General features: G+C 40.9%; 1 long non-coding RNA gene across 1 annotated transcript in view; it reads right to left on the bottom strand.

Annotated features, from left to right (window-relative positions):
• Window positions 1–1,531: 1,531 nt before the first annotated feature.
• Window positions 1,532–19,944, bottom strand: part of LOC132215151 (uncharacterized) — a 136,527-nt gene continuing 118,114 nt past the window's right edge. Inside the window, exon 3 of the long non-coding RNA XR_009448459.1 lies at window positions 1,532–1,877. This is a non-coding gene — a long non-coding RNA (uncharacterized LOC132215151). The remainder of the gene's footprint in view (window positions 1,878–19,944) is intronic.

Here is a 19,944-nt window from a genome sequence, read left to right on the forward strand (position 1 = left end):
ACAGTGGTCCTATGTCGTCACCAGGAGACTGCGGGGCCTGGGCAGGGCTGACTCTGAGGAACGCTGACCAGCACAAATGGCCTCGGGACATCAGTGCTATTTTGGCTTTGAATCTGCTCAGCACTTACACCTCTGAGTTTGACTGCTGAACAGCATCTGCCTTTCGCTTTCTCCAGGGCAGGGGCTGGGAATGGGGTATCAGGATCCAAGTCCTGCTCATGTCTAATTCCCAGCTCTCAGGACAATACTAAGAAAACACTCAATCAATGTGTACTAACTGAATGAACAATTCAATGAATTAATGTGCAAGTTATCAACTGGGTTTTGTTTGTTCCACCACTTACATTGACATTATCACTCAGCACTTCTCAAATATGGGCTAATGAGTAGGGAGAAAACATACTTGACCAAGTCCCTATCATCTACACACTAGTCTCTCACTTTATTCTCCCAGCAACCCTATTTTATGATTCAACAGAGAAGTTCAGAAAAATAGAGTGGTTCTCCTAAGTGGCCACAGACAATGGGTGGCAATTTCAAGATTCAAATTGCAATCTGCTGACTAAAAAGTTCATGATCTCTCCATACACCATGACATTTCTCAGAATTAGAGGGAGGTGCTGGTTAGTTGCCTGGTAGAGAGGGAAAAAGGGCTTGAATCAAATTGTCTTTCTGCTGAATGGCATCCAATCACTTTTGACAGATGGGGATCTATTCCCATTACAGATACTCTGGAATGGGGACAACCATTCATTCCACAAAATGTGACAGAGCAGTGTCTACGTTGCTGGCATCACCTGAGACAGAAAAATTACCCCCAGAATCAGCTCTCAAGGAATTGCTCAAAAAAGCTCCTTTGACCTCTCTCTTAAGGAAATTATTAAAAATAAATCTGTGTAACATATTTTTGTTTTTGCAGCACAGCAGTGGTGACATCAGAAGAACAGTAAATCCAAAAGAAAAGGGATTTAATTTTAGACTTGTCATTCACATCAGAGGAATATGCGCAGACATAGAGATGGCTATCATATGTGGAACAATGGTGTGGAGGCTGAAATTCCTAAAAATAGTGTCAGATGCGTGTGACGTGCGCCTCTGTAAAGCCCCAGATTGCTGACCCACATGTGCCTCTGCGTCATTCCTCCTCAGCCAGGTCAGAGCTCTCATGGACCATAACCCAGCAAACTGCTGGCTGGAAGGAGTTTTAAGGCCCTTAGTTGACAGATGCTAAATGCAAGTCTCGCAAAGAACAGCACCTGTGACTGGCCCCAATTCATTTCCTGTCTCACCTGAGAAAATTTAAAAATGTCTTAAATGTCTGCTGGAGTTCGGAGCAGTGGGGACTCTCCACCCCTCAGAATGCATTCCCCCCCAAGCAGATTCTACTTTTCTGGAAAGGAGGCATACGGCATGAAGCTTCTGGCCTCAAATGAAAATAATACCAGAGCCAAAACGTGCTCAGGATTTCCGGTTTCATCTGTCTTTGAACATGTGACAGTATTACACAGCAGACCTGTGGAACATACCCGTCTACCTGCAGGATAGCAGTGCCCCGTTTCACCCTGCCCCCAGTCCCTGGCAACTATCTTCCTACTCGCTGTTTCAAAGAGCTTGACTATTTTAGATACCGCCTAGAAATGGAATAATGTGGTATTTGTCCTTCTGTGACTGGCTTATTTCATGAAACATACTGTTTTCCAGGTTCATCCATGTTGTTGCAAATGGAAGATTTTCTTCTACGGGGGAAGCTGAATAATATTCCATTGTTTGTATATGACACATGTTGTTACCCATGCTGTATAAGTCACATTTTCCTTATCCATGCATCCATTGTTGACGTTTAGGTTGTAACCATATCTTGGCTATTGTGAATCATGCTGCAAAGAACAAGAGAGTGCAGATGATAGATAAAAATTAACTTTTACGTTTGCTTTATAACTACAGTAAGTGCATCCTTATGCAAACAAAAACTTTTTTTTCTGCAGTTTAAAATAACTATAACTGAATCACACATGTATTATTCCTATTACTGATGAGATTATAATAATGGAAATTAAAATATAGTATTTATACTAACTATAGAATAAAATAAATGAAAATATTACTCATAAGTTATGTGAATGTTATTTCCAAAACATTGAGAACCACATCCCCTCAAGCTCAATTTGAGCACAAGTATATAGTCTCTTAAGTAGCATTAATTTTTTCAACCAATAATGAAAGAGAAATCATTCCACAGCTATTTTTTTTTAAAGAGATAAAAAAAAAAGTCCCAAGTTTTTCAATAGGGTCTAGAAGTTCTCAGAATGGTTCTGGAATATTTTGTTTGTTTGTTAGTCCAGAATGAATTCACTTCTATTTTCAAGATGCAAGGGTGGCAATAATGGGGAATCTAGAAGAGGAGAGGGAGACAGAGAAAGAAAAAGAATCATTTGCAGAAATTGTACCCTTGGATCCACTGGGAAAAATAAATTCAGCCCTGGCGGCTGTGTTGCTAAGTGGTTAGAGCATCAGTCCATGCACCAAGGGGTTGCTGGTTCAATTCTTGGTTAAGAGGACATGTACCTGAGTTGCAGGTTTGATCCTGGGCCCAGTCAGGGTGCGTGCAAGAGGCAACCAATTGATGTGTCTCTTTCACATCCATGTTTCTCTCTCTCTCTCTTTCACCCCTCCCTCCCTCCTTTCCACTCTCTCTAAAAATCAATGGAAAAAATATCCTCGGGTGAGGATTAACAACAACGACAAAAAGAATTCAGATAGGAGGAAGGTACGGGTGAATGTAGCCCAGGTGAGACCCAATTTGAGGGGAGGAGGGCTCTGTTTTCAACATGAAGGTCCACCTGTTAGGGGGGACCACATGGAGGCCGGCTGTTGGCCTGACATCCGGTTGGAAAAGCTGCTTGTGGTGTGATGACTCAATTCTTTTTTCTAGTGAGTGGATCATTCTTATCATTTCAGCCGCCAACTACTCTTGTTCTGTGCATAGAGCTTTCTCCATTCAAGTCTTATTCTTGGGAAGTGATTTCATCCTTAAACTTTTCAGTTTCCTCCCGTTTCTGATTATTTTTTCTCTAGGCTAGTATTCTTCAAAGGTGACTCCAGTTTTTCATATTCCTTTTCAACAGGGCTAAGCCTGTTGAGGAGTTCTCGTCTTTTTCTGAATCAATGTTAGCAAGCTGTTTTTCCTCCCTTCTCATAAAAAGTGTTTTTCCTCCCTTTTCATAAAAAGCTGGCTCTTATTCAACCTAAAGTTTCTGAACAAAATATGAGACTTGTGAAAAGTGTGACTTGAGCTCCCACAAGAAGCTGTAGAAGAGGAAGTTCAGGCAGGTCTTCAAGCAGCGTGGCCCCTGCCTTGCACAGCTTGCTGGGGATTAGCCTGCAGCAAGGCTCCATGGAGACCATCAAGACCCCCAAAATCCATCTGCAGCAGCAACAGCTCTGCTAGGGGCAGTGCCTGCAGCGTGCACTCCATAGGGTTGCACTGGAACCCAAACCCCCACCAGGCCATGGGGACATTGAGAGAGGTGAGGACAGGTACAGTAAAGAACTCACATGCTCCACAACTGTCCAGTGATTCTCTTTTCACTTCCTTTTTAACTTTTTAATTAGGAAAAACTCCAAATTAGGAAGAGTAAAAATATTAGTATAATGATCAATCCATTTACCCACCATCCAGACTCAACATTGTTAATGTTTTATGTTATTAAACCCTACTTGCCTCTCATTCTTTAATTTTTTTGGAGGAACCAGTAACAAACCATGGGCTTAAATAAGCCATAGGTTTCCTGATAGTTTAGTATGCACTTCCAAAAAATAAGGACATCCTATTACATAACTGTATACCCTTGTAATACCTACTTTACAGATGGGGAAATTAACTGATGCCTGAAATCACTGAGGAAGGTAGGGAACTAAAGCTTTAGCATATTTAGCTGTTCCGGTCTGTGGAGTGAGGTGTTGGATGGCCCTGAGACCTGGGGAGGCACTCCTTAAGTAATAGCTCTAAGGAAGCTCACCGAACTCTAGGAGCTTACATAAAAATTTTAAACTACTTTAAGAGGGAATAATATACCATTAAAAAGTGAAAAGACAAACTGAAATAACATATACAGTTTGTATAGTACAAATGGAAGGTTAACATTCTTAATATATAAAGAGCTCTTCTAAATCACTAAAAAGCGGAACATGTTTTAAAAATAGAAGGGGTATTTTAGTAGTCATCCTTTGCTTTGCCAGCCTAGTGTCCTTCCCTTCTCTTCTGTATACTTTTCCTTTGGGAAAATACCCTTTGCTACCAGCTGGAACTGTCAATAACATGGTTCCACATTCCTTACCTCAAGAATTAGCATGTGACCAATCAGGCTACCTCACCCTTTAAACACACGGATTAGTCCAAGGGGTTGGCAGGTTCCCAATGAGTCAAATTTATTTTTTTTGCAGGTGCTGTTGTATATGCTATAAGATAAAAGGAATTCCCGTGGGTTGTTTTTTTTTTTTTTACAGGCGTCACTAGCTGTGAGTTCAATGTCAGCCTGGAGCCATCTTTAATGCTACATGGGGGAAAGCCTGGCTAAGAGAACAGACCGTTGGGGGGTGGGGGGGGGGGGAGAAGAGAATAGGGAGGGGAAGGGAGGGGAGGGGAAGGGAGGGGAGGGGAGGGTTAGAGTTAGAGTATAGAATGTTTAATTACTACCAACAGCCACCCCATCTGTCTTGGCCTGGCCAGGCATATATGAGACAAATCCTGACTGTGTGGGTTAGAGGCAGGAAATAACCACACACTATTAGGCCCCCAAGGTTGTATGTGCATGTGGCATCTTATAAGGATAAAATCATTGACACTTTTAGTAAAGCCTGCATCTGGGTCAAAACTAACAGTGGGGTGAAAAAAGCACTTACTCATGATCAACAAAGTGAATCTTCTTGCACATTTGGGAGACTTTAGTTTTGAAACATAAGGGGTGGAAAAGACCTCAAAAGTCACCTTGTCCAACTCCCTCATTTTTCTGTAGAAGGTCCAGAAAGGGAACCCTGGTACCAGAGGTCACACAGCCCAGGCCTGAGATTTCACCAGAACCAGAGGCTTTGGCCCTCTTGTTGGTGGGAACCTGTTTGCCTCAGAGCAGCCCGTCTAATACCAGTTGGATGATTACACCCACTTCTTTATTTTCTGCCTTGTGAGTTTTCTCCGGTGGATGTTAATGTCCTGCCCTGTTACCATCTCCCTGACATCTTCCTGGCTGCAGGCCCACCCTCCGTGCTGATGTGTGTTCAGATAAGCGAGCTCATTTTAATATAAACATAAGCATGTAGTGATTTCAGAGCTGATTTGGTTAATTTATGCCATTGTTCCACTTCATTAAAATGAATCATCAGCATGGACCGCCTGTGTACACTCATTGCAATGAAATCCTCTTGGCAGTCTCTGACCCGTGAAACGGGAGAGGACTTCCACGGCAACCCTGCTCCTCCCAGAGTTTTGTGCATCTTCCCTACTCAACCCTCAGTCAGATTTCTTTGCTGGTTTGTGTCTTTTCTGATTGTTTTATCCTATAGTTTATTTTTAGGGTCTTCTTCTTATGGGGTGGCCATTTTTGGTCACCAAAGCAGCTGGTGTGTACAGTAAATGGAGTGAACTGATCCTGAAGGAGAGAGCAGAGGGGATCTCTGGAGAGAAACAGCACTATTTACAGGATTGAATCTAAGACACACAGCTCAACGCAGGAACAGTCTTTTTCAATTATCTTCCTAAAGGCATATGTCATGAATGTAGGACGCATTGTATGTAGTCAATATTTCCTGAAGCAATGCATGAAAAAATAAATGAATCAATAAAACTGGAGCCCTTCTTATCACTAAGTTACACCTCTGCTCTGCAGATCTGTGTCTGCCTCTGGAAGCTAAATTCAATCAGTTCTCACCTTACTTAACTCACAAGTAGCATTTGACAAGTTGATCACTCCCTCCTCCTTGACAAGTATTCTCTTGGCTTCAAGGATGCCACTACCTTAATAGTTGTTGCTTTTCATTCATTGGCTGATTCTTTTTCACATTCCCAACCTCCACTCTTTTTAGTGACCCAGGGCTCAGTACTTAATCCTTTTCTCTTTTTTAATAGACACTATTCTCTTGCTGATTTCATCAAGGTCCATGACAGCGGACTCCTCCAATCACTTCTACAGCCTGGCCCTCTCCTCTGGGCCTCCAATCTGTTTATCCAACTACCTTCTTATATTCTCAATTTAATGTATGAACTTACCATGACTATCAGTGAGCTCCTCATCTCTGCTCCCTACATCTCTCCCCCTGCCATCTTCCTATTTCAGCTAATGGCCACTCCATTCCCCCGTTGTTTAGATCTGTGGAGTTATCCTTGTCCTCATCACTCAGTTGAAGAAAACATTCTAGGTAGAGCCTGGTGGAGCCACATGATAAAAGGAACCTGTATTCCTGAGTGGACCACAGCTGCCCAGAAAAGCTGGACTACCTACCTCTGGAATGTTACATGATGAGAAAGAAGTTCTAACTCATATGAACCAGGATTGAATCTAAGACGCATAGCTTGGAGTTCTTCGCCACAGCAGCTTCCTTAGCCTGTAACCCAACACAGGGGTTGAGGAACCAGAAGTTGTGAATGTAGAGGTGTGAGTATGTGAGAAAGAGAGAAATAAATAAGACTATTGCTGGAATGTTTTATTGAAAAGATTGTGAGAAGATTTTCCTCCAGGGGAAACTGCCGAAATACAATCAGTTCACTGAGATACAAGCCTGGCTCTGAAACAGTAAATTTGCTGAATGTCCCCCCAGAGAATCAGAGTCCCGCAGGACTTTGGGGGTGGAAGAGGAGCTGGGAGTGGTTAACTATCTGAGCCCTGTTTTAAAACCATCCCTTCTTCTTGAGATAATATACACTGTACATTTTTAAGTAACGGCATTGATGACCCAAGAAGAGGTAGCCCAGATTGAGGTCTTTAGTACTTAAATGGGAAGACAGAGAAGGATGAAATTTTTGTACCGAACCATCCATGCATGTAATTCCCTCTTATAACAAAAACCATTACCCTGAAGTATGCCTGGTCAGGGCTGATGAGAATAACAAAAGGAAATAAAATACCAACAACTCTCAGTTATCCAGCACCTAAATTATATCCTGGCCTATCTAGGTGCTGCCTAGAAAACAGATCTTACCACTTACAGCAATTAACCTAACACTCATACTGCTAGTGGTGTCCTGAATTTTTCCCTGTTAATCTGGGTCAATGTATAGTTTGGTCTCATATGCATCTGAGTTTGCCAGCTTGCATTTTACTGGTCATTTTTTCTATTGAGACACATTAACAAAAACTAAAGTAGGCAGGAATTTTTGACTCACATGTCAAAAGCTAAAGAAGGCTATAGCTTAAAAGTGGGTCTTTATTAATGGCAAACATAAATCTATTCTCAATACATATCTCAGAATTCAATGGTTTGGCTCCAAAAGGTTTAATGCCAGAGCAGCTTGAACAGTAAAGTTCTGAAAATCAATAAGCTTAATAATCAAAGTAAAATTTATAGTGGATTTTGGAGCAAATAAAATATTCTAAATGATCACTGCATGGAGCTCAGTGAAGAATCCTCCACGCTTCCTGGAATGGCAGGGGTACGTCATCTTTAGAGCTTCAATGCCATCAGGGTCTTGGCAATGGACTTTGTTGGTCATGGGATGGGAAATCAGCAGCCTAGGAGGCATGATATATATCAAAGTTTAGGAGTTATATCTAGGTTCTCAGTAAGTATATATTTTCAGCCTGGCTATGAAGACAGAGAAGGATGAAGGGGCAAAAGAAAGTGTAGGACTGGTGATTGAAGAGATAGTAAAAACTAGCCATAAGGTGGCAGAACTTCTCTCACGGTAAATATATTTCTGGATGTTTGGGGATTTTTCCCCCACCAAATTTAACCACACCATCCATGAGCATACATGAAAGAAGGCTTCTTGAGACCATTATCTTTAAATGAAACTGGAACACAGTCTAGATTAGAGACAGATGGAGAGCAGATGACCCTCCTAAGGCCAGGTGAAGCCACACCCACAGCCTCATTTAAAGAAGTGGAAGATGGTGCAGGAGGATCCAACTAAAGAAGGTTGGCTATTTCTGCAATTACTCCATTTACCCACATGAGAGAGGCCTCTGTCCAGTCCCAAATTGACTTGTAGAAATATCCAAAATCATAGGTGAGCATTTCACTGAAGGAGGTAGAGGATTCCATTCGTGATCCCACAGACTAACCTTGGCCTCAGTGCAGCAATACATTCTATAAAGAGGGAACATTTATGTGGACACTTCAGATACCTTCCCAGGACCCAGGGGAGGCCCTTACATAGTCCCAAGTTGACTTCCAGGTGTAATTGTTAGAATTCAGTAGTTCTCAAATGTTTTGCCCACCACCTACAGTAAAAAACACATTCAGACTTGCGTTTTTGTTCCTATACTCATACCTTTATATATATTTAACTGAATTATATTTTCCCTTCAACAATACTTTTTATTACTATGTGTGACACACCTGACACTTTCTATTCTATTCTATTGTAAAATTTCTGGTTGCTTAATAATTGATTTTACAAAGTACTAATGGTGTGGTGACATGCAGTTTTAAAAACTATTTTTGATTACTGAATGGAGAGATTCCTATGTCAATCCACAGTAGAAACAAAATTTTCTTATTTCTTTATAGACTTAGCTTCCTCTTCTTTAAAATTTATAAAGCAGCCACTCTCTTTTGTGAAATATTGAAGTATTTATCCTACATATAACCAAGCGGCTTTCAGCAGCCTTATGTCTGGCAGGCTCAGACCTAGATCTTCCCACCATTCTCTGCAGATGGAGGACTCAGATAAGAGATGAGGAAGAGGGAGTGAGTGTCAAGTATGTGGGGGCAGGCTGGAGATGGGGGGCAGAAACTGAGCCCCGAGACTGGGCAGAGGTTCAAGTTCATTTGTTAGAAGGTTCTAGGAAGGAGGATGGAAGAAAGGGGACACAAGGAGAAGAAACATCAGAAAGAACCTGGCACCTTCTACCACTCGTCTTTTGACTCTCCGACCTGAGCAACCTGATCTCAGAGGGTCACACAGCCCTGTCCTCCTCAGCCCTCCCAGGGCTTTCCTTGGGCCTCCATCTATGGAAGTTTTCCTCCTGGTTCTCACAATCCCCACCACAGGGAGATTCTAATGACCCCACTTCCCTTTCATCCAGCTCCTGCCTCTGACAAGCCCAGCAAGAGGGTCTAATATTTATAGACAAGATGTACCCTGAGTTCTGGCCCAATGCTTTTCCCACCATGAGCATGCTCAGTGAGCTCAGGGTATGAAAGCAGGAGAGGCTGCAGACAGCCATACATGGAAATCAGAGCCAGGTTCTAAAGGTGACTCTACATCATAGGGAACAGTTTGAAATACATTTAGCCCTTGAGAGAATGCAAAATAATAAAAATTATTGTCTTTTAGTATTTCCAAAATATATTAAAATTAAAGGCTTGAACAGAGGGTTCAGCTTCAGTTACATGGAATCTCCACATCTGTATGTCATACCTCATTTCCCTGATAAGACTGAATAAACAGATTATGCCTAGGCTGGTAGGGAGCAGACAGGGGAGTTGATGTTATTGTGTTGGTGTTATGACCAAGGTCCTGAAACACCTTTGCTCAGAGAGCTACACATCTGAGGAAGAGCTATTAAGAATCAAAGTTTGGATTAAGAAAAAAACAACAACAAAGCTCATAGACACAGACAATAGGATGGTGATTACCAGAGGGAAGAGAGGGTGTGGGGAAGTAGGAGAGGGTAGAGTGGAGAGAAATGGTGATGGAAGGAGACTTGATTTGGGGTGGTAAACACACAATAATATAATGTACAGATGATATATTATGGAATTGTACATCTGAAACCTATATAATTTTATTAACCAATGTCATCTCAATAAATTCAATAAGAAAACTAAAAAAAGAATCAAAGTTCTACTGGTTTGTTAGTGAGCCCATGACCCAGAGTGGAGTCCTGCTAAGAGCTGTTTGGATCACATGACTGAGGCTCCAGGCTGAAGAGGGACATCTTACTTTCTCCAAACTTAAAAATTAAATCCTGGGACCTTAGTACTTTCTGGCTGGCTGCATACGGTTGTCTATTTACAGATGATCCCTCTTCAACATGCAAGAATGATAAACAGATAGTCATAGCTGTCCCACAGAGACAGACCCATTCCCACTTACTCCTCCAGCTGTGTGGAAAAGTAAAGGGCAAAGGGCCAGTACTTATCACTGTTCCCCTGACATGTCCCAATTGTCACATCCAAACACCATAACCTCTAACCAAAGAAACATGCTCCTGCCATGCAAATCTTTCCACCAAATCTTTTCTGTGGCCCCAGCAGGACTTCCTCCATGTGCCATTGGTCAGCTGCCCACCCTAAATCTATCATGGGCATAGTGCAGTGGGAGGGGAACACAATGAGGGAACTGCCCAACAAGATTGAAGGAAGCAATGGATTTGGGGTAGGCAACCAACAACATCTGCAACAACAACAATATAAGTCATAATGTCTACAATTTATTGGCCATGTGTGGTATGCTACGTTCTGTGCTTAGTGTATTATATGTACTATTTCACTTCATTCAGGGTAGTCCTCCTGAGTCCCAACTAGAACTGCAAGGGAAGCGGGACAGTTTATATAAAGACTCTGGGGGACTCAGGAGGACTGCCCCTCACTGGTCCATGCTATCTGGGGTTTCAATTGCATAAGACTTGCATTCCAGCACTTTATTACAGGGAGCTGAGAATACCCTAGGAATGCATGTTTTGCCTTTCCTAAGATTTGACTGTCAGTCAAGAAAGGAGCAGCAATGAACAAAAAAGAAAACTCTGTAGGGAAGTGACAACAAAGTGGCAAATACCTGACAGATGGAGCAGGAGCGCTCAGATCATAGAACACCACACACACACACACACACACACACACACACACACACACACACACACACAATGAAAACACAGCTTCCCGAGTGGTTAGGCCACAGGAGTAACTCCACTAAGCCTCTGTGACTTGGCACTCTCCATACACATACCCAAAGGGATGTTCTGTTCACATCCTACATACTGATGAGCACCACCATGTAACGTTTGCCATCCAGCCCCTCTGAACCCTCTCAAACTGAGAGCTGGAGGGAGGAGAGGGAGATGAAAATGACAGTAGTTAAGCAGAAGACCCAGCCTTCATTTTTCTTCGAAGTAAATGAAACCGTGCCGACACCCAGAGTTACTTGTGTCATTTTGACTCATTTGCCAACACACTTACATAGTGGAATTAAGATTAGCATCCTTTCCACTTATTACATTGAAATCTCTGTAGCTCCCATGCAATTTGGCACGGATATGAAAAACTGCAGTCAAAGAAAGTGTTGCTGGGTAAGATATGTAATCAAATGCTAAAGATAATCATTATTATTAGCATAATGCCAACTATCCATCATAAAATGAGAGAAGTAAAAAGCATGAAAATTACATCCTGAATCAAGTGTCTGTCTCTTTGATTAGACATTGTGAGAACAAGTTCACTCCAGAGCATATGGTCCATCTTCAGAGGATGCCACTGGTGGCAACAAAGGTATTAAGGTGATAGGATACCCGGGTAGCTCTGCACAGAGCATTGAATATGCAGAACATAAGCCAGTGTGAAAGGTATTAGCATGTGTTGAGATAAAAAAAAATTACAAAGAAAAATATCTTTTGAAATTCAGTAATCCTTTTCAGCTGCTAGGGTATTGTGATTGGCAAAACTTCAGCCAGCAATCACAGGTTCTTTATTTTACTGATTTTTTACAGAGAGGAAGGGAGACGGATAGAGAGTTAGAAACATCGATCAGCTGCCTCCTGCACACTCCCCACTGGGTATGTGCCCGCAACCAAGGTACATGCCCCTGACCGGAATCGAACCTGGGACCCTTGAGTCCGCAGGCCAACGCTCTATCCACTGAGCCAAACCGGTTAGGGCTCACAGGTTCTTATAGAAAGGAGGGGTTAAGAGAAAAACTATAAACATGGTATTAATATGCATTTTTTTAAAAAACAATATGTTTTCATTGATTTCAGAGAGGAAGCGGGAGAGGGAGAAATAGAAACATTAATGATGAGAGAGGATCATTGATCGGCTGCCTCCTGCACGCTCTCTACTGGAGATCAAGCCCACAACTCAGGCATGTGCCCTTGACCAGAATCGAACCTGGGACCCTTTGGTCCACAGGCCAATGCTCTATCCACTGAGCCAAACTGGCTAAGGCTTTATATGCATCTTTAAACTCAAAATGAACAGAAGTTCTAGAAAGCAGCCATGTTCCACATCAACCATAATTTGTGGCGTAATTGGTTCTTAACTGTTCAAAGAACATGACCATGGCTCTGTGCCCTGAAGAGACAGGAGTGCCACACGTTTGAAATTACGTGTACTCAACATCTCCGTAAAGTTTTAATAGCAGCCCTTCTGGCTTGAAATTGCATGCTTTTAGTACTCACATTCTTCTTAGTTTTAATTTTGCAAGTCTCAGCAAAATACTTTTGTAACCCCCAGGCAAATCCACAAATTCTGGTACTGCCCAAGGACATATTTTCTGGGCTAACTCTCCTTTCCATAAATTGAGGGTTCGAACACAAAGAGGCCTCATCTCATAGTTCTCTCATGTAACTTACAGGATGGGGTAGCAGGATTTTTTGTCTTCTTTTGGGACTGTATTAATCAAGGTTCTTCAAAGAAATATAACCAATAAAATATATAGGAGATACAGGAATTGGCTCACGTAATCACGGAAAACAAGAGGTCCTACAATCTGCTGTCTGCAAGCTAGAGAACCAAGAAAGCTGGTGATATAATTCAAGTTAGGTTCAAACATGTAAGAATTAGGGGGCTGCTGGTATAAGTCCCAGTCTGAGTCCAAGAACCAGGAGTGCTAATATTCAAGGGCAAGGAGAGACGGATGTCTCTGCTCAAGCTGAGCAAGTGAATTCACCCTTCCTTTACCTTTTTATTCTATTGGGGCTTTAGGTAAGTTGGATGATGCCCACCCATATTGGTGAAGGTTATCTTCCTTATTTAGTCTACAGGTTCAAATACTAATCTATTCAGGAGTCGCCCTTATACTCACACCCAGAAATAATATTTTACCAGCCAGCTAAGCATTGCTTAGCCCAGTCAAGTTGACACATAATATTAATCATCACAAGGACTGAAGTGAATTGCCCAAATGTTGGCCAGTTCCCTTATATCATTACTTAAAGCCACGTAGCTACAACTCAGAACTTCTAAATTTGAAGCCAGAGATCTTTTTTTTTTACTATACCCAAGACGGCAAATACATTCATTTTGATTGCCAAACCTGATTGGAAAGGGCTGCCTGGAACCTCTATTGAGAAGGTGTATCAGGATTTACCAGAAAAGAGTGCTATAATTGACTGGTGATGTCTGGATGACTGAGTGATAAGGAGCATGACAGTAAGAAGGAAGTATATCAAGAGCCTAAACAATAATGTCTTCTCTACAAACGTTATCTTTTCAATAAAGCCTCCCTCCAAAACAACCAAACTATATTTTTTTAAATAAATATATTTCCACAAACACATCCAGTTAGCTCTTATTTATCCTACGCATCAGCTCAAGCATGATTTTTTTTTTTTTTTAAGGGAAGCTTGCTCTGACCATTTTTAGGTCATTTTCAGGTCATTTTCTGTTATATAACCTCATTGTACTAAGTTGCAACCCTTTATCCCCTCTAATCAGCGGAAATATCTATTCATTAGCTTGATTATAAGATTAATAACTATGTATTTCACCCTAGCTGGTTTGGCTCAGTGGATAGAGTGTCAGCCTGTGTACTGAAGAGTCCCAGGTTCAATTCTGATCAAGGGCACTTGCCTGGGTTGCGGGCTCGATTCCCCAGTAGGGGGCGTGCAGGAGGCAGCCGATCAATGATTGTCTCTCATCAATGTTTCTATCTCCTTCTCCCTCTCCCTTCCTCTCTGAAATCAATAGAAATATATTAAAAAAATAATAACTATGTATTTCAACCTCCCAGGCCGTGAGCTCCTGAGAGCAAAGGCCATGTCTTACTTTGTTTACCATTGTATCCTCAGTGTCTGTCAAAATTCCTGGCACTTAACAGATACTCATTAAACAATTGCTAAAAGAATTGAGAAGCATGCATATATTTTTCTCTTAAATATTTCTGAGACCCAGGGCAGTTATCTTTCATTGTACATCCTTTCAGAAGACTAAGGCATATGCATAGATAGACACCTACCTGATCAAGGTTACAAACTTGGAGATACTGGAATTCAAAATCCTAGGTTTATGAGTCTCTAGATTTGTTTCCATCTACAGTTTCCTCCCTGTCTGTAATGCACAAATGACTGGTGCTGCTATCTGAAGATGCTCATTTTAAGTTACAGGAAATGGTGGCAGAGCCAGGAACAGAAACAAAAACCTTTCTCTTTCAATGAAGGCAATAGTTATCGTGCAGGGAGGACCAGACCAGGAGTCTACAGCCCTGAATTTGTTATCTCACCCTGCCAATTATTAGCTTAGCAATCTTGGAAAATTAAATTCATCTCTTTCCAACAGTAAAATAAAGGAGTAGAGTCAGTAGTTTTCAAACCTATTCTTTTAATGGTGAAACTGTTTCTTACCTGAAATTTCAGAAATCACCTAAGGAAGCACAGGTGAAGGGAAAAACGGGGGCTCCACTGAGTGAAGGTGGGTCGAAGAGGCCATACCTGAAAGTTTGCTCATGATGCCTCTCCTATACCTGCAGGGAACTTCCTAAAGCACACACAGGTATCCATTTTTAAAAAGCCTTTACATTTTTTGAAATTATAAATTTAAAGGAAGTTGAAAAGATAATACAGAGACGTCCTGTATACCTTCATCAGTTTCCCCCAATGGGCCCCTTAAAAAAAGTTTGGCACAACAATGTGAATATACTGCATTCCATTGCAATGTATACTTTAAAATAGTTTAAATGATAATTTTTATGTTATCTACATTTTTATCACAATAAAAAAATGTAAATTAAAAAATCCATTGGACCCACTTGTAAACAATCCTCCAAGGCTCATCCAGCTCCAAAATTCTATGGTTGTAGGAATCCTGAATGTTAGATCGTCCCCATTGCATTCTACAGTAGTGGACCTCAGTGCCTGAATGTAACTGAAATCTTATGCTTTCAGGTCTTATGCTTCTCTTTACAGCTTCTGTCTGCCATGGAGTTTAATTAGTCTTGAATCAGGCCTCTAACAAATGTGCTTCACAGAGGTGGTTTTTTTTTATTATTTCTTTATTTTCTACTAGTAATTGCCTGTTGACTGTTTTTATGGGCTGCAGGAGCAGGTTCTTTGGGCTTAACTCATTTTGATTTGTCTGATAGGGCATCCTTCTCCATCCCTCCTCATATTGGACATGACAGTCCTGCCTGATTTTCCATTTCCAACGTCATATTACAGTGTCGCTCATGGCCACACCACAGCATACAGGCTGCACGGAAATGGCCATGGCCCCAGTAAAACTCATTTCCCTTGTTCTTTTGTTATTTTTTTCTCCTACAATATTTATAAATGTAAACAGTCACATGTAACTTTACATACATTCAATATGTGTGAGCATATCATACATACTGTTTTAAATGCAATTTTTGTATTGGTTTAGCTTTTCCTCTCCCATATATCTGTACTCCTCTCTCAATTTACAGTATCTCCCCATAGACACAGCCTACTGTATATGCTTTTGTATTATTCTTTGTGCTCATGTATTCATAAATAAATGACTGCACATAGTGTACATACATATTCATAATGTATATAAACACACACATACATATAGAAAGGTTTTGTCATTATTTTGAAAAATGGAACACATATATTTGAATCTTGCATTTTCTCAACAATAATTAGTTTCTAATGGCTGCATAACATTTTACATTGTAATATGTCATAATTTATTCAATCATTGTCCTTTTGATGGGCAAGAGTTCCTACTTTTTGCCTCTAAAATAATGCTGCAATGATCATTCTTGTATACATGCGATATATTTATGCTTTCATTTCCATGGAACAGATGCCAAGGAGAAGCATTTGTGGGTCAAATCATATATGCATTTTAAATTTTAACTGATAGTATCAGGATGCATTCCAATAATAGCTAAGACAATTCATCTTCTTGCCAGCTATGTATGGTAGCACTCTTGCCCCCACTTTCCTATCGGCAATAGAGGTTGCCAATCTTTTAAATTTCTGCCAGTCTGAAGTGGTAACATTATATGTTAGCTTGAGAATATTTTCATATATTCCTTTGATAATGAAGCCTCCTATTTTACTATGAGTTTCATGTGCCTTCTTATTAGATTTTCACTCTTCTGCATTAGAAATATCAACCCTTTGTCTATTCTCTTGTTGCAAATATTTGTTCCACATCTATCATTTATTAGTTGACTTTGCTTATAGTGTTTTATTGTAATGACACTTACTATGTGCCAGACATTATTCTATGCACTGAGGATTCAACAGTGAGCAAAACGGACAAAATCCCTTCCCTCTAGCATCTCATATTCTAGATAGGAAACACAGGCAATAGATAGACAGATAGATAGATAGATAGATAGATAGATAGATAGATAGATAGATAGATAAAATTTGTAATATTTAAGATGGTTTTTAAGAGTTTTATAAAGTCAAATAGGTCTGTCATTTATTTATTTATTTATTTATTTATTTATTTAATTTATTTTGGTTAATCCTCATCTGAGGATATTTTTCCATTGATTTTTAAGGAGAGTGGAAGAAAGAGGGAAAGAGAGAAACATTAATGTGAGAAAAACACATTGATTGGTTGCCTCCTGCACGAGCCCCACCTGGGCCTGCAACCAAGGCACGTGCCCTTGACTGGAATCGAACCCAGGACCCTTTTGTCCACAGCCCAAACCGGCTAGGGCCTGACTTCTTTCATAGCCCTCTGGATGTCCAGTCTTAGTTAAGAATGCCTCTCCCACCCTTCAGCTGTGTATCTGGTCTCCTAGATTTTATTGCTCTTTTTGTTTATAAAACATGACTAGAATGAATGCTATCCCCAGATTGAATTTAGGCCACATCTTTAATTCTGAGAATTTTGTTAATTATTTCAGCACTAGAGGCCCGGTGCACGAATTTGTGCACCAGTGGGGTCCCTTGACCTCGCCTGCGGGATCGGGCTAAAACCAGCTCTCTGACATCCCCTGAGGGGTCCTGCATTGTGAGAGGGCACAGGCCAGGCTGAGGGACCCCACTAGTGCATGATCATGGCCAGGGAGGGACACGGAAGGTTGGCCAGCCAGGGAGGGGTCACGGGAGGGCTCCAGGATGTGTCTGTCCCACCTCACTCAGTCCCGATTGGCTGGACCCCAGAAGCAAGCAACCTACCAGTTGGAGCATATGCCCCCTGGTGGTCAGTACATGTAATAGCGACTGATCAACCGGTCGACTGTCTGATCCCTGATCAGTGCACTCTATAGCGAGTGGTTGAGTAGCATTAGCATATCATTAACATATGACACTTTGGTTGAATGAACAACTGGACAATTAGCATATTAGATTTTTATTATATAATTCTAGAAAGCCCTCCCTTCCTGTTCCAGTCTTCAGACATACGTTCTCTATGTAATTCAAGGGTGCTGCCATATATCAGTTATTATGCATTATTATGTTCAGCCATATGAAACTGCCACTTTTGTAGATAAAAATGGTTGAATATTACTGTATATATATATATGCTTCAATCTGTAGATAAGAAATGGAAAAGAAAGATTTTGTTTCCAAACTTTTATTGAATTTCCCCACCAGTACTTTGAGGTAGGTAGTATCAGCTCCATTGTTAAAAAGAAAAAACACTCTTACAGCATTAAGACATTGCTAACTCAAAATTATTAAGAGGAAGGACTAGGATTCATCTCATTTGGTTGGTACAAAAATCTACATGTATTTCTCTTTGGCATTAGAACTTAATTCAATAGGAATTTATAAAGCACTCTCTCTATAGGACTTTGAATAGCACTGAGGACTTTAAAAAGTGCTGGACAAGTTTAGCACCTAGAACAGGACCCCATACAAAGAAATCTACACATATAAGAGCCAAGCGACCGAAACACTGAAACACTGGAACGACCGGAACGACTGGCTGCTTTGATGTGCACTGCAGCCCTGACTGGGGTAGGGCTGGCTGGCCAACCTCTCCCCATGGCCCCCGCCCCCCTGCTGGCCCCTCCCCCCACAGCCACCTGACAGGCCGGCTCTGATCAGGCCCTGATCAGGGGTGGGGCCGGCCAGCCAACCACCCACAGCTCCTCACCCCTGCTGGCCCCATCCCGATCAGCCCCCCCACCCTGATTGGGGGCAGGGCTGGCCGACCAACCTCTGTGTCCTCTCCCCTCAGCTGGCCCAGCCCTGATTGCCCCAATTGGGGAGGACTGGCCGGACCCCACCCATGCACAAATTTGTGCACTGGGCCTCTAGTACCCAATAAATGGAATCCTCTATCTTTTAAGAGGTCATTGTAATAGAAAAATAAAACATATAAGGCCTTAGGGCGGGGATGGTGTGAGGGTGAGCTAGACGGGGGTGAGGGGAAGAGATATGCAATACTTTCAACAATAAAGATTTAATAACAAATAAATAAAACATACACAGAAATCATTGTAAGAGAAATTTCAGGTGTCTGATGGCTGTTATAGATGAAATATGCAAGTTTCATTTGTTTTATTTTTTAGAATGGTAAATATTACTTAGATATATGCATATGTAGTACCTAGAGCATAATAGACATACAATAAATATTGGTTTATTCAAGTAATTAAATAAACTAATTCATTGTAAAAATTTTGGAAAATACAGAAATATAGAAAAAAATTTTAAATAAACTATAATCCCACCATTTAAATACATACTTTTAAAACACTCCTATCAATTTTTGGTTTCATAATTTAGAATATATATATATATATATATACATATATATATATATATATATATATATAGTTTCTATCCATTTTAACTAAATATTAGACATTAAATAGTTGTAAATGTTGTTAAATTTTCTTATTAAAACAATTTTTGATAGCTCCCAGTAATTTATTGCACAGGTGCAATAAATTTACTTACTCATCACTTCTTGTCCCCTTAAACATCTACGTTGTTTCCAAATTCTTGTTATCATCTATATATATAAAAGGCTAATATGCAAAGTGTCTCCTTGGGAGTTTGACTGGGAGGCCGGGAGTTCAATTGCTTGCTATGGCATGTGCTGATCACCAGGAGGCGGTGTGGAATGAAGGAAGGCTCCAGTCAGCAGCCGAGGAAGGAAGGCCCACCAGCAGCTGGAAGGCCCCGATCAGCCCTGATCGCTGGCCAGGCCTAGGGACCCTACCCATGCATGAATTTCGTGCACTGGGCCTCTAGTAAATAATACTGTGATAAACTTCCTTGACACAGAGATCTTTGTCTACATCTGTGAATATTTTCTTAGGATAGATTACTGAAATTGGAATGACTGTGTCAAAATCTATGAACCTTGTTAGGGCTATTGATACATATCACCAAATTGCCTTTCAGAGATATGTTACCAAGAAATGATCCATTTAAAAGTATATTGGGATATGGGTATATTCTGAAAATTCATTTTAAAATCAACCTGTGAATACTTAAATCTAGAAAAATCAATAAGTCATTTGATTTCTCCTTCATCTTGACTCTCTACTCAACTCCCTGTATCCATTCCAATGTGTAAATAATCATTCGCTTTTTTGAATCAGTTGCCCTCATGCTGGAATCTAAAGCCATGCTCTGAGGAGTCCATGAACCCCTGGGTATTATGTGCAAATTTAGTGTGAGTCTGCATATA

The sequence above is a fragment of the Myotis daubentonii genome, chromosome 14 (genome assembly GCF_963259705.1).
Source record: "Myotis daubentonii chromosome 14, mMyoDau2.1, whole genome shotgun sequence".
In the NCBI taxonomy this organism is placed as follows: Eukaryota; Metazoa; Chordata; class Mammalia; order Chiroptera; family Vespertilionidae; genus Myotis; species Myotis daubentonii.